Here is a 10,837-nt window from a genome sequence, read left to right as displayed (position 1 = left end):
ATGTAAGAGTTTAATCAGAGTCGGAATTCCGCGGGTGGTCAGACAGGGGTTGCTATGGTAACCATTAGTGATGTGGACCCAGCCGTAGAGTGGGACTGACAACACACACACACACGCACACACACACGCACACACACACACACACAGTTAAATTAACATGAAAACACACGCATTTACATTTACAGCATTTGGCAGACGCCCTTATCCAGAGCGACATACATAAGTCACACACACACACACACACACACACACACACACACACAACCATCATAATGTACATTTTCTTACTAAATAGTACATAATTGACAGAGTAAATGCAATGTCGTCTGTATGTCCAACCACCTGTGTGTGTGTGTGTGTGTTTTCATGTTAATTTAGTTGCATGTGTGTGTTCATGTTAATTTAGTAGCAGGTATGTGTGTGTGTTCATGTTCATTTAGTTGCATAGGTTTGTGTGTGTGTGTGTGTGTGTTTGCGTACATGCTTGTTTGCGTGTGTGTGGACGTCTATAGGAGTCTGCAGTACAGCATGCTGGGATGCATGTGAGTCTCACTGGGGGATTGAAGCCTAAATGTCAGCAAGCACTGGTGTGCTGTTAGCATCAGCAAAGCACACACACACACACACACACACACACACACAGTTAAGAGAGCAATACTGATGATAAGGTACAAGATTCTTATGACTGGAGATGCCGATAAGATTAATATACAGAACACCGTACTGATATACTTCCCACTTTATTAGGAACACCTGTACATTCTCAGGGTAAGAGAGGAAACAAAGCAATACAATACAGTCTGATCTAGACAGCATGCTAGATGAGTTAGTTAGCTAGTTATAGTAAGTTTTTGTTATGGTGCGTCATGTGATTTGTGTTTTTACACACACATGAACACGAGTAGATTTATGTGGTTTAAAATAGATGATGAAAGCGATGACAATGGATATAAAATGTTTACACACCCCTGTTAACATGGTAGGGTTTTGTGATGTTAAAGAATGAAACCAGGATAAATTGTGACAGATCTTTTTTTCCAGCCTCGGTGTGAACGTATAAAAATGGATAAAAATGAAGTGCAAAAACAAATTAGAGAAGATTTGTTACACTAGCCTCGTGACATATCCGCTGTGAGTTACAAGGAGATGTCCTTACAAGGTGATGGATCTAAAATGTTTTTTTTTTTTTTTTTTAAGAAAAAAGCTAGAAAGGAAGAAACAGCGGGGAAATGTTGCTTAATGGTGATGTGACTTGTCACACTAATTGACTCTTGCACCAAAAGACTGGGAAAGTGGTATCTCAGGTAATTAAGGCAAGATGAGAAGGTCAGGATTCAAGCCCCTTCACCACCAAGCTACCCCTGCTGGGCCCCTGAGCAAGGCCCATAACCCCCCGTGCTCCGGGGCCAATGCATCATACCTGCCCCTGCACCCTGCCTCATACTGCCACAGCTGGGAAGAAAAGAACTGAACTAAAATAAGTTTGGCAACAATAAATGCTTCTTCTTTCAAAAAAAAAGGTTGCTTCAAGAAAGTACTAATTTAGGGGTGTGTATACTTATGCACCTAGGTTTTTCCCTAAAAAAGGTTTCTGATTACGTTTTACTTTATTCTTATTTCACAGAAGATCCGTCATAATAAATCTTCATCACAAATCATCACAAAATCCTTTAAAAAGCCGTTTTAACAGGGAGAGAGAGAGAGAGAGAGAGAGAGAGAGAGAGACAGACAGAGAGAGACAGAGAGAGAGAAAGACAGAGAGAGAGAGAGAGAGAGAGAGAGAGAGAGAGAGAGAGAGAGAGAGAGAGAGAGAAAGAAAGAGAGAAAGAGAGAAAGCGAAGGAGAGAGACAGAGAGAGAGAGAAAGCGAGAGAGAGTGAGAAAGAGAAAAAGAAAAAAGAAAGAGAAAGAGAGAGAAAGAGAAAAAGAAAAAAGAAAGAGAGAGAGAGAGAAAGAGAGAGAAAGAGAAAAAGAGAAAGAGAAGAGAGAGAGCGAGAGAGAAAGAGAAAGAAAGAGAGAAAGAGAGAAAGCGAAAGCAAGAGAAAGAGAGAGAGAAAGAGAGAGAGACAGAAAGAGAGAGAGAGAGAGAGAGAGATTTTTTTCCTATCTACTGTACATATGTTTATTCTAACAGTCAGCTTTGGGTGTTGACGCCTTCCCTCTCTGTCTGTTTGGGAACAATAATGTGGGAATTTTCTATTTATTTAGGTGTAAAATTCGTCCCTTCGTACAGTACGCCGACACGCTTCTGTTCCCAGCATGCAGCGCAACATTGTCCGCCGCAACATATGGAGCATTAACCAACTACCGAGCCGGTCTTCCTGGATAAGCCTGGAAGCTTAGTGCAGATGTGTTATTATTATATAGACCAGAAATATTGATGTTTCATTATCCAGCTCATTTATCCAGACACATCTGGAGGATACCAACATCTTTGTTTTCTTTCTGAGAAAATATTCTTTAGTATTTTTTTCTACTGCAACTGTTTATAATATGTATGCAAATGAGACTAAATCATTCTGCATAGATTTGTATACCTAATAAAAATCCCAGTCTCACTCACACACTCTGATCTTTTTTTTAAACCACTGTAAAAGATAAGACGCAGCAGTATAGACGTGCTATTAAAAAAAAAGTGTGAGAGAAAGAATTTTAAAAGTTTAATTCATCCCTAATGGCCAACGTGTGGAGGAAAAACTCCCTGTGAGTTCATGAGATAGAGAAAACTTGGACCGATGATAAATTGTGGAGGTTTAAAGTAAACTAGTGACTGTTTTGATGTTACTATGATTACGAGTATCTGGGATTAAAGGAGGGGTTTCCGTTGTTTGAGAAATGCTTCAGAAAACTGTCGGGCCGGCAAACAAAACAAAAACAAAACTAACGTGTAGCCAATGAGCAGAAAGGGGCGTGTCTTGTCGATATGGGCGGAGAGAGTGTTCAGTGCTGCGCATTTGTGACATTAGCAGAAAGCGGTTTTAACATTGACATGGAGGATAAAAACAAAGAAAGAAAGCGAAGAAAGGCTTACGATAAGGTAAGAAGTAGGACGTGTTAATATAGGATCAGCTTTCCAGCGCTGGAGAGAACTGAAGGAGCAGGAAGTTGGTCACATATTCACAGATTGGAGTTTCACCGAGTCAATAACTCCTGAGCTAAACGCTGTTACTACACAAATAACACCTCTTTTCTATCGTAGTAATGTAGAGACGCAGCTACAACCGTGTTTTGTGTAGTAACAGTGTTTAGCTCAGGAGTTATTGACTCGGGAAACTCCAATCTGTGAATATGTGACCAACTTTACTTAAGACGCCGAGGCGCTTTTTTCCTTCTCGATAGGTGAGTAACGTTGGTTTTGCTTTGTTACACAGAACTAATATATGCCTTTGTCCTTTACATGATTATGCTTGTGTGTCATTTCTACTTGTTTGTTTATCTGCAATCGTATTGTTCTTCCCTTCAGCTATGATAAAGAAACATTTCTTTCCGTTAGTTCACTGGGTTACGTATGTACGTGTGGGCGGAGCTATCAATACAGGGGTGGGACCCATTTGGGTTAGGGGCGTGTTTGTTTTGGTGATTTCCAATGTCAACATTGGCTTTCAAACAACGGAGATCCCACCTTTAAACACCAAGAAGTCACAGATTAGGTTAGTGATATTCCTACAACTAACCGGCTCTTCTGATTCTGTCACTCTGCTGGGGATTTATTCTGCATGGACATAGATGAAGCCGTATGGGTCACGCCATCTTTGAGCTACTGTTGGATTTGTGCTCTGGTCTTCATTGGCAATCATTTGAAGATTTATCAGGAAGGAATTAGTGTTAAGTCTGTAATGAACTCAGAGATGACTCTGACCTGTTAGTTCCTCAGGAGCTCTCGGTTGCTTCATTAAACTCGACTATAAACTGTTGTAGAAACGACATTGTTTACATTGACATTATTTCCTGTCTAGTGTCACTAAATGAGGATGAGGTTCACTTCTGAGTCTGGTTCCTCTCAAGGTTTCTTCCTCATATCATCTCAGGGAGTTTTTCCTCATCACCGTCACCTCAGTCTTGATCATTAGGGAGAGATGTTAGAGATAAATACTAACTTAATTTGGAACTTTATCATTTTTATTCTGTTTCTATACTTCTATAAAGCTGCTTTGAGACAATGTGAATTGTTAAAAAGCGCTACACAAATAAATTGAATTAAATTCATTCATGAGTTGAAACCAAAAATAAAAAAAAATCCAATTTCACCGTAGAGGAAATCAGCCAAGAAACGTTTAGTGTAGCGAGTCGCCTTTCCCTTCCTCTCTCAACTCTGTCATAGGAACATAAAACAGGACGTGAAGTGTGTTCTCTTCTTATTTTTCACTCATCCTCACCGAAAAGACCCATCTATAGTGCTCTAGTCGTGTTTTGTCGTATTCCTCAGACACATGCGTCGTGCTTCGCTACCCGGCTCTGACTAAAGCCCTATTCAGAGGGGATTAGTTCTACATGAGAAGTCGACGTAATTCCTTTCCGTTACAGGTCCTGCTCTGGGATTTCATTTCTACACAAGGTTATTTTTTAGAACGAAAAAAACGAAAGGGAATTAAATAAGACGCTAAAGCAAAGCGACGAGAGAAGCGGTTACTATGACGACCCCGACACCCGGTATTGATCGTTTGCTAATAACTTTTCAAGTGCGTTAAGGTGAACGTGTGATTTGCGGCTGCGCTCCTGTCCGATTCTAGACCGTGGTATAAAGAAGGTTAAGGTTAATGCAGGTGGTTTTACTGCTGTTCTCACTTCATAGTGTGTGTGAAGTGCAAACACAAGCGCTCGGCGTTAAGGACTCATATAACTCACCAATGACTGGGTCGGTTATTTCTGCCAAATATATCTGCTGACTGCCTGGTCAAGCAAGAAACTTGGGTTTTTATCATCATGATCATCACACACACACACACACACACACACACACACACACACATACACACTTTGTGGTAACCAGACTTACAAATGTCACAACTCAGAAGCCACCATTACTCGTATGCGTAACCATTTAGATAATAAATTCCCATATATTTCTCCTTTCATGTATACCCCGTCCTCCTCCTGCCCCTCCAGCATGACCCACACCGGGCTCTGATTGCTCACAGAATGAGGCTCGAATGCAATCGATACTTATTTTGTCCTCCATGCCTTTCACTCATCTTCTTCTCCTCCGCCGGCAGCACCCTGTCATCATCAGTTCACACTGGTTCTCATGCTGGCACTTTGATGCCTCACAAGGTCATAAACCGTTGTGTGTGTGTGTGTGTGTGTGTGTGTGTGTGACACGACTACATACTAACAGACCACCCAAGATCTGAAAGAAATGGAATAGATGTAGTCTGAGTGTTGATTATTTACCCCAGGGGTCAAAGTGTCACACTGGAGTGGGTTTAATTCAGAGAACATGACTAGAGCTCTTTAGTTAAGTGCTCACAGTGATGACTCTTCAGATATGTCTACAATAATACCAACTCATTTCAAAGGTCTTGATGAAAGGAGAGTTTACGAGGACTGCATGACTTTAACACTGTGTCATTAACGTTTACACTACACGCTGTTATATTTGAAACATCGTCATGTTTGGTCACTGAGTGTACTCCTGCCACGCTTCCAGGGTCTTCTGGGAGAGACCACCACCAAAAGCTTGATTAGGATAAAGTTCGGACTGAAGACAAAAAAAAATGACCGTATTTTCCACACTATAAAGCGCACCGAATTATAATAGTCTCTTATAGTCTCAATTACGGGGTCTATTTCTGTACTTAACCCATACATACAGTAAGGCGCACTGTATTATAAGGCACATGCTAAAACATACTGTACGGTCTACAAAAAAGGTAACGGAAGCAAAACAGTGAGTTTAGTTCAACTTTATTCTACTATTTAACAACACACACATTATTTTTTAATCAATCTTCTCCCACAAATCCATCAAAGTCCTCATCTTCGGTGTCTTCTTAACTTGGCGCAGTTCATTTTCTTGCTTCTTCCACTTCCGAACCATAGATTCATTGATGTTGAAATCTTTCGCAGCTGCTCTGTTCCCATTTACAACCGCGTAACTGATAGCCTGTAGTTTGAATTGTGCCTCGTAAGCATGTCTCTTCACTGGTGCCATTTTTGGGGGTCCTTAGACAAACAAGTGTTGTCTTCTTTTTCTTCTTCTTCTTCTTCTGATTTTTATTGGTGGATGGCAAACCAACTTAAGGTGCATTTACCGCCACCTACTGGACTGGAGTGTGGAGCGCATAATGGTTAGGAAGAAACAAATGTTGTTTTGCAACATACTGGTAGTATACCTACCTATCGGAGGCGTGGCGGAGATAAGCGTGCGTACTGTACGCATTACGTAATGTTCTCTGATTGGTTTATCGCTGCCAGCGTACATAGTGTACGTATTACGTCCCTGTGTCAGCAGGAAATGGTCCGACAGTCAATCAAGCGGAGCGCTTACCAAAGTCGCACAACAACATTTTTACAGATTTTTGGCGCACCGGATTATTAGGTGCACGGCCGATTTTTGAGAAAATTTAAGGCTCTCAGGCACGCCTTATAGTGCGGAAAATACGGTAATATGGACGAATATGACTATTGACAGTTGGGTTGGTTATTAGGTGAGTTAATAATGGTCAGTAAGCTGTTTTTGGGTTAGTTTTTATTGGTCATTAGGTTGGCTTTTCAGTTAGCTTCTATTTGTTATTGAATTGGTTTACGGGTTAGCTTAGTTAGAAGTTGTGGCCTAATGGTTAGAGAGTTTGACTCCTAACCCTAAGGTTGTGGGTTCGAGTCTCGGGTCGGCCACGACTGAGGTGCACTAGAGCAAGGCACCGAACCCCCCCAACTGCTCCCCAACTGGGCAATGCAGCATATATGGCTGCCCACTGCTCCGGGTGTGTGTTCACGGTGTGTGTTTGTTCACTGCTGTGTGTGTGCACTTTGGATGGGTTAAATGCAGAGAACAAATTCTGATTACGGGTCACCGTACTTAGCCGTATGTCACGTCACTTTCACTTCACTTCTATTCCTCATTAGGTTGGCTTTTCAGTTAGCTTCTATTTGTTATTAAATTGGTTTACGGGTGAGTTTCTATTCCTCATTAGGTTGGTTTTTGGGTTAGATTCTACCACTTATGCCCCTTTTCCACCGAAGCAGTTTGAGTGCTGGTTCGGAGCCTAATTTAGAACCAGTTCTTTCTTTTTCGACAGCCAAAGCACCGTCTCTGAACCAGGCAAAGTGGTTCTTAAGTAGCACCAAAACGTTGCTGGTCTAGACTTAAGAACCGCTTGTGTCAGGGGCTGTGGGCGGGGCTGTGGGCGGGGCTACTGTTAGTGCTTTGATAATGTACCTTAAGTATACTAATGTTTAATACACTTTTACTTTACCGCGATATGATACATTATAAGCACACATGATAGTAGGTAACTACATGCTAATGCTAACTTTTTTCTGTGTTAATGATAAAATAACGTTATGTACTTTCTCGATAACAACCTCCGTTTATACAGATTACATGGAGCTGCATGTACATGTTGTATTTGCCGCGTTTGGGTGTTAATGTAGGTTCACAAAGCCATGAGCATTAACAGTAAAGCAACATCTGCCATTGTTGATGTGTTTGTGTTTGCCGCTGCTGCGCTAACGTTGCTGGGACACGTGACACGTATACAGTGACGTCAGACTCGGCTCTGTGATGGCTCTCTAGCCGGTGGAAAGGCAAAGCAGTTCTTAGAAGGTTCGCCAGTGGAACCAACTTTGATCCAGCACTAGTGCTAGCTCTGAACCAGCACCCGGTTCTTTTTGGTGGAAAAGGAGCATTACTGTGTTGGTTTTTGGGTTATTGTTTAATGGTCATTAGGCTGGTTTTTGGGGTTAGTGCCTATTGAACTTTGGGTTAGTTTTCGCTAATAATCATGGCACGGTTTTTGAGGTAGCGTTAAATGGTCATTTTTCGAATTGGATGAATTTTGGATTAGGTTCTATTAATCACTGGGTTTGTTGTTTGCTTCTGGGAATATAGGGAATTGTTTTGGGTTAGCTTTTTTCATTATTAGGTTGGTTTTTAGGTCTACAAACATCCTAAGGCTTTTCGGTCTCAGAGGATTTTTATCTGAACACAATACAGTACATCTCGGTATTTTTAAACCAAACCACTAGAACAAATACAGAATAATGAGTTTATCCCATTCTACCCCAATCTTAATATGTTGTTTGTGGTTTGTTACAACATGTTAACCCAAGGCTTGTAAATCCTCAACAAATGACATACTCGTAGTCAGTAACCCAACAGGTGATCTAAAATATTCGTTTAAAAAGGAAGCAGTAATAAAATATTTTTAAACTACAGGAAATAAACTTTTTGCACCCATGTACATTTAAGGTTTACCCATGTTTTTTTTTTTCCCGCAGAATCCGATCCTAATGATATTAACCTTTCAGGTCACAAAAATCGATTTCATTTGCCGTTTCACAGCTTATCAACAAACAGTGATTAACATCATGTATAATTAATCTGACCACTTTATATATCAGGTCATCAAGCACGTGTGTATCCATCTGCCCATGTGTAAACAATACCCGAGAGCTGGCCATGGCAGTGCTGTGAAATTGTCAAGCATTTTATCTGGCTGTTTAGATCTGACAGCTCAGTGAGGGACGGTAGACTTGTTTTAAACATTAAATGAAAGATCTTTTTCCTAACACTCCACAAACATATTTTACATATATGCTCAGGTGGCATTATCTATAGTAAGTCTCTGGGTTTTAGGAATCGGGTCTGAAATGGTCTTTAGATACGACTAGTGTATCCCAGAGACCTCGGTTGTTGGGCAACAATATAGACAAAAACCCAAAGTGATGAAGAATTTAAAAAATTCAAAAGTCAATCTAGCTACAGCCGAGTTAAGATTGAACCTGCATTGAAAAATAAGCTTCGTGCTGCTATGCTGTTAAAACACTATTGTTCTACAGAGGCTATAAACCTGGAGCGTAGAGTGTGATGATCCTGCTTAAGCCAAACATCTTCATCTGAGATCTGGTGCCAGCTGTTCTGTGGCTTCTTTTTTTTGTTTTTGTTTAAATTGAAACCTAAACCTCCGGCTGAGCTTTATCTCCTTTAATGTCCTTACCTAATCTGGGTTTTCCATGTTGTCTGTGATTTCTGTCTCCTACGTAATTATCTGTTCAGTGTCTCATGATTATTTATCCAATCTAAGTTTAATTGATCTGTCACCAGCGTCATTATCTGGTCTGACTCCTGTTTTGTCCCTTTATCTGTCCCCTGTGTCGTTATCTTATCTGTCTGTTGCATCCCTACCTGATCTGTCCCCTGCATTGTTACCTGAACTGTCACCAGTGTTTTTATTTAATCTGTCTCGTGTCATTCCCTGATCGGTCCCCTGCATCATTACCTGATCTGTCCCCTACATCTTTTCTGGATTAGTCCACATGTCATTACCTGATTTGTCCCCTGTTTGATCACCTGATCTGTCCCCATGTCATTAACGGAACTGTCCCCTGTGTCACGAACTGATCTGTCTGTAGGGTTGTTACCTGATGTGTCCCCTGTATTGTTACCTTATCGGTCCCATGAAATTTAACCTGATATGACCGCAATGTCATTACCAGAACCGTACCCTGTGTTATTAACCTATCTGTGTCATCCCGTAGACTATTGCACCATTTTAAACTAAATGTAGCTAAATTCAAGTGTGTGTGTGTGTGTGTGTGTGTGTGTGTGTGTGTGTGTGTGTGTGTGTTTGCCAGCCACCTTTTCTACCTCTCTTTTCTCCTGGTACCTTTCTGCCAGCTCAAAGGCTCATGGGATTGGGGATATCCTGCAGAGGGAGATCAGGTCCTGTGAACAGACAAGAAGGTAGATTTCAGAACTGCCTTTCCTGACTACACACACACACACACACACACACACACACACATACACACGGATTGTTGTACACAATACCAGAGTTATCCTGTGATTAATCATACCTACTAAGACTCTAGCCTCTAATCAATTAAATCATGACCATCCTAAACATTGTGTGAATCCTTCAGAGTATCTGTGTGTGTTTGTGTGTGTTTGTGTGTGTGTGTGTGTGTGTGTTTGTGTCTCCACTTAGCACGCAATGATGATCAAGTACGGTTAATATTAAAAATACTGAGTTATGATGTGATGTAAACATTTCTGTTCCATTTCCTTTGTGTGTGTGTGTGTGTGTGTGTGTGTGTGTGTGTGTGTATTTGTCATATCTTGCTGTTATACAGTAGTAACCAGACCTTACATGGCATCTTAAAGCTGCTGTGGTGGACAGAAGCTGTCTGAAAGAAATAAAACACACTCTACTGTGTAAACACAACCCGGGCACCGGAATGCTTTCGCTGCCTTCGAGTATTAGTTTTTTGTTCAAAAGAAAACAGATCACAGAAGTTTGCAGTGATTTGATTCACTCATGTGTCTATAAGCATCAACATAAACCACACAAACAACAAGCATTAAGCTGATTCCATAAAATAAATGAAACAAAAATGATTTTCATTCTAAAGTCTCATCACCTCAGGAGCAAAATAAACCCCTTAAAAAACCCTCAGAACCGTTTTCATTCCAGCACCCAATTACTTCTGGATATGACTGTTTATATTATTCTGACTTCAGGATCAGTGCAAAATAAATCCAATCTTTTCAACCTCATCCTTTCATAACCTCCAGAGGTGAGAAATATCATATTAAAATATTCTCTTTATACCCTTCACCTTCGGCTGAGTGATTGTTTGGCTGCGTTATACTGTATGATAATCAAGAGCCGGCGCTT

General features: G+C 40.8%; 1 protein-coding gene across 2 annotated transcripts in view; it reads right to left on the bottom strand.

Annotated features, from left to right (window-relative positions):
• chrm3a (cholinergic receptor, muscarinic 3a) overlaps positions 1 to 10,837 on the bottom strand; it is a 146,428-nt gene that overhangs the window by 6,845 nt on the left and 128,746 nt on the right. Inside the window, exon 3 of one of the 2 annotated variants that reach the window (XM_060878944.1) lies at positions 9,799 to 9,885. The gene's annotated coding sequence lies outside the window, so the exon portion shown is untranslated. The remainder of the gene's footprint in view (positions 1 to 9,798; positions 9,886 to 10,837) is intronic. The other variant, XM_060878946.1, reaches the window with a different exon arrangement.

This window comes from Tachysurus vachellii, chromosome 10, assembly GCF_030014155.1.
Source record: "Tachysurus vachellii isolate PV-2020 chromosome 10, HZAU_Pvac_v1, whole genome shotgun sequence".
Taxonomy (NCBI): Eukaryota; Metazoa; Chordata; class Actinopteri; order Siluriformes; family Bagridae; genus Tachysurus; species Tachysurus vachellii.
The sequence above is the reverse complement of the archived record's forward strand: the minus strand, read 5'-3'. Positions and strand labels throughout refer to the sequence as shown.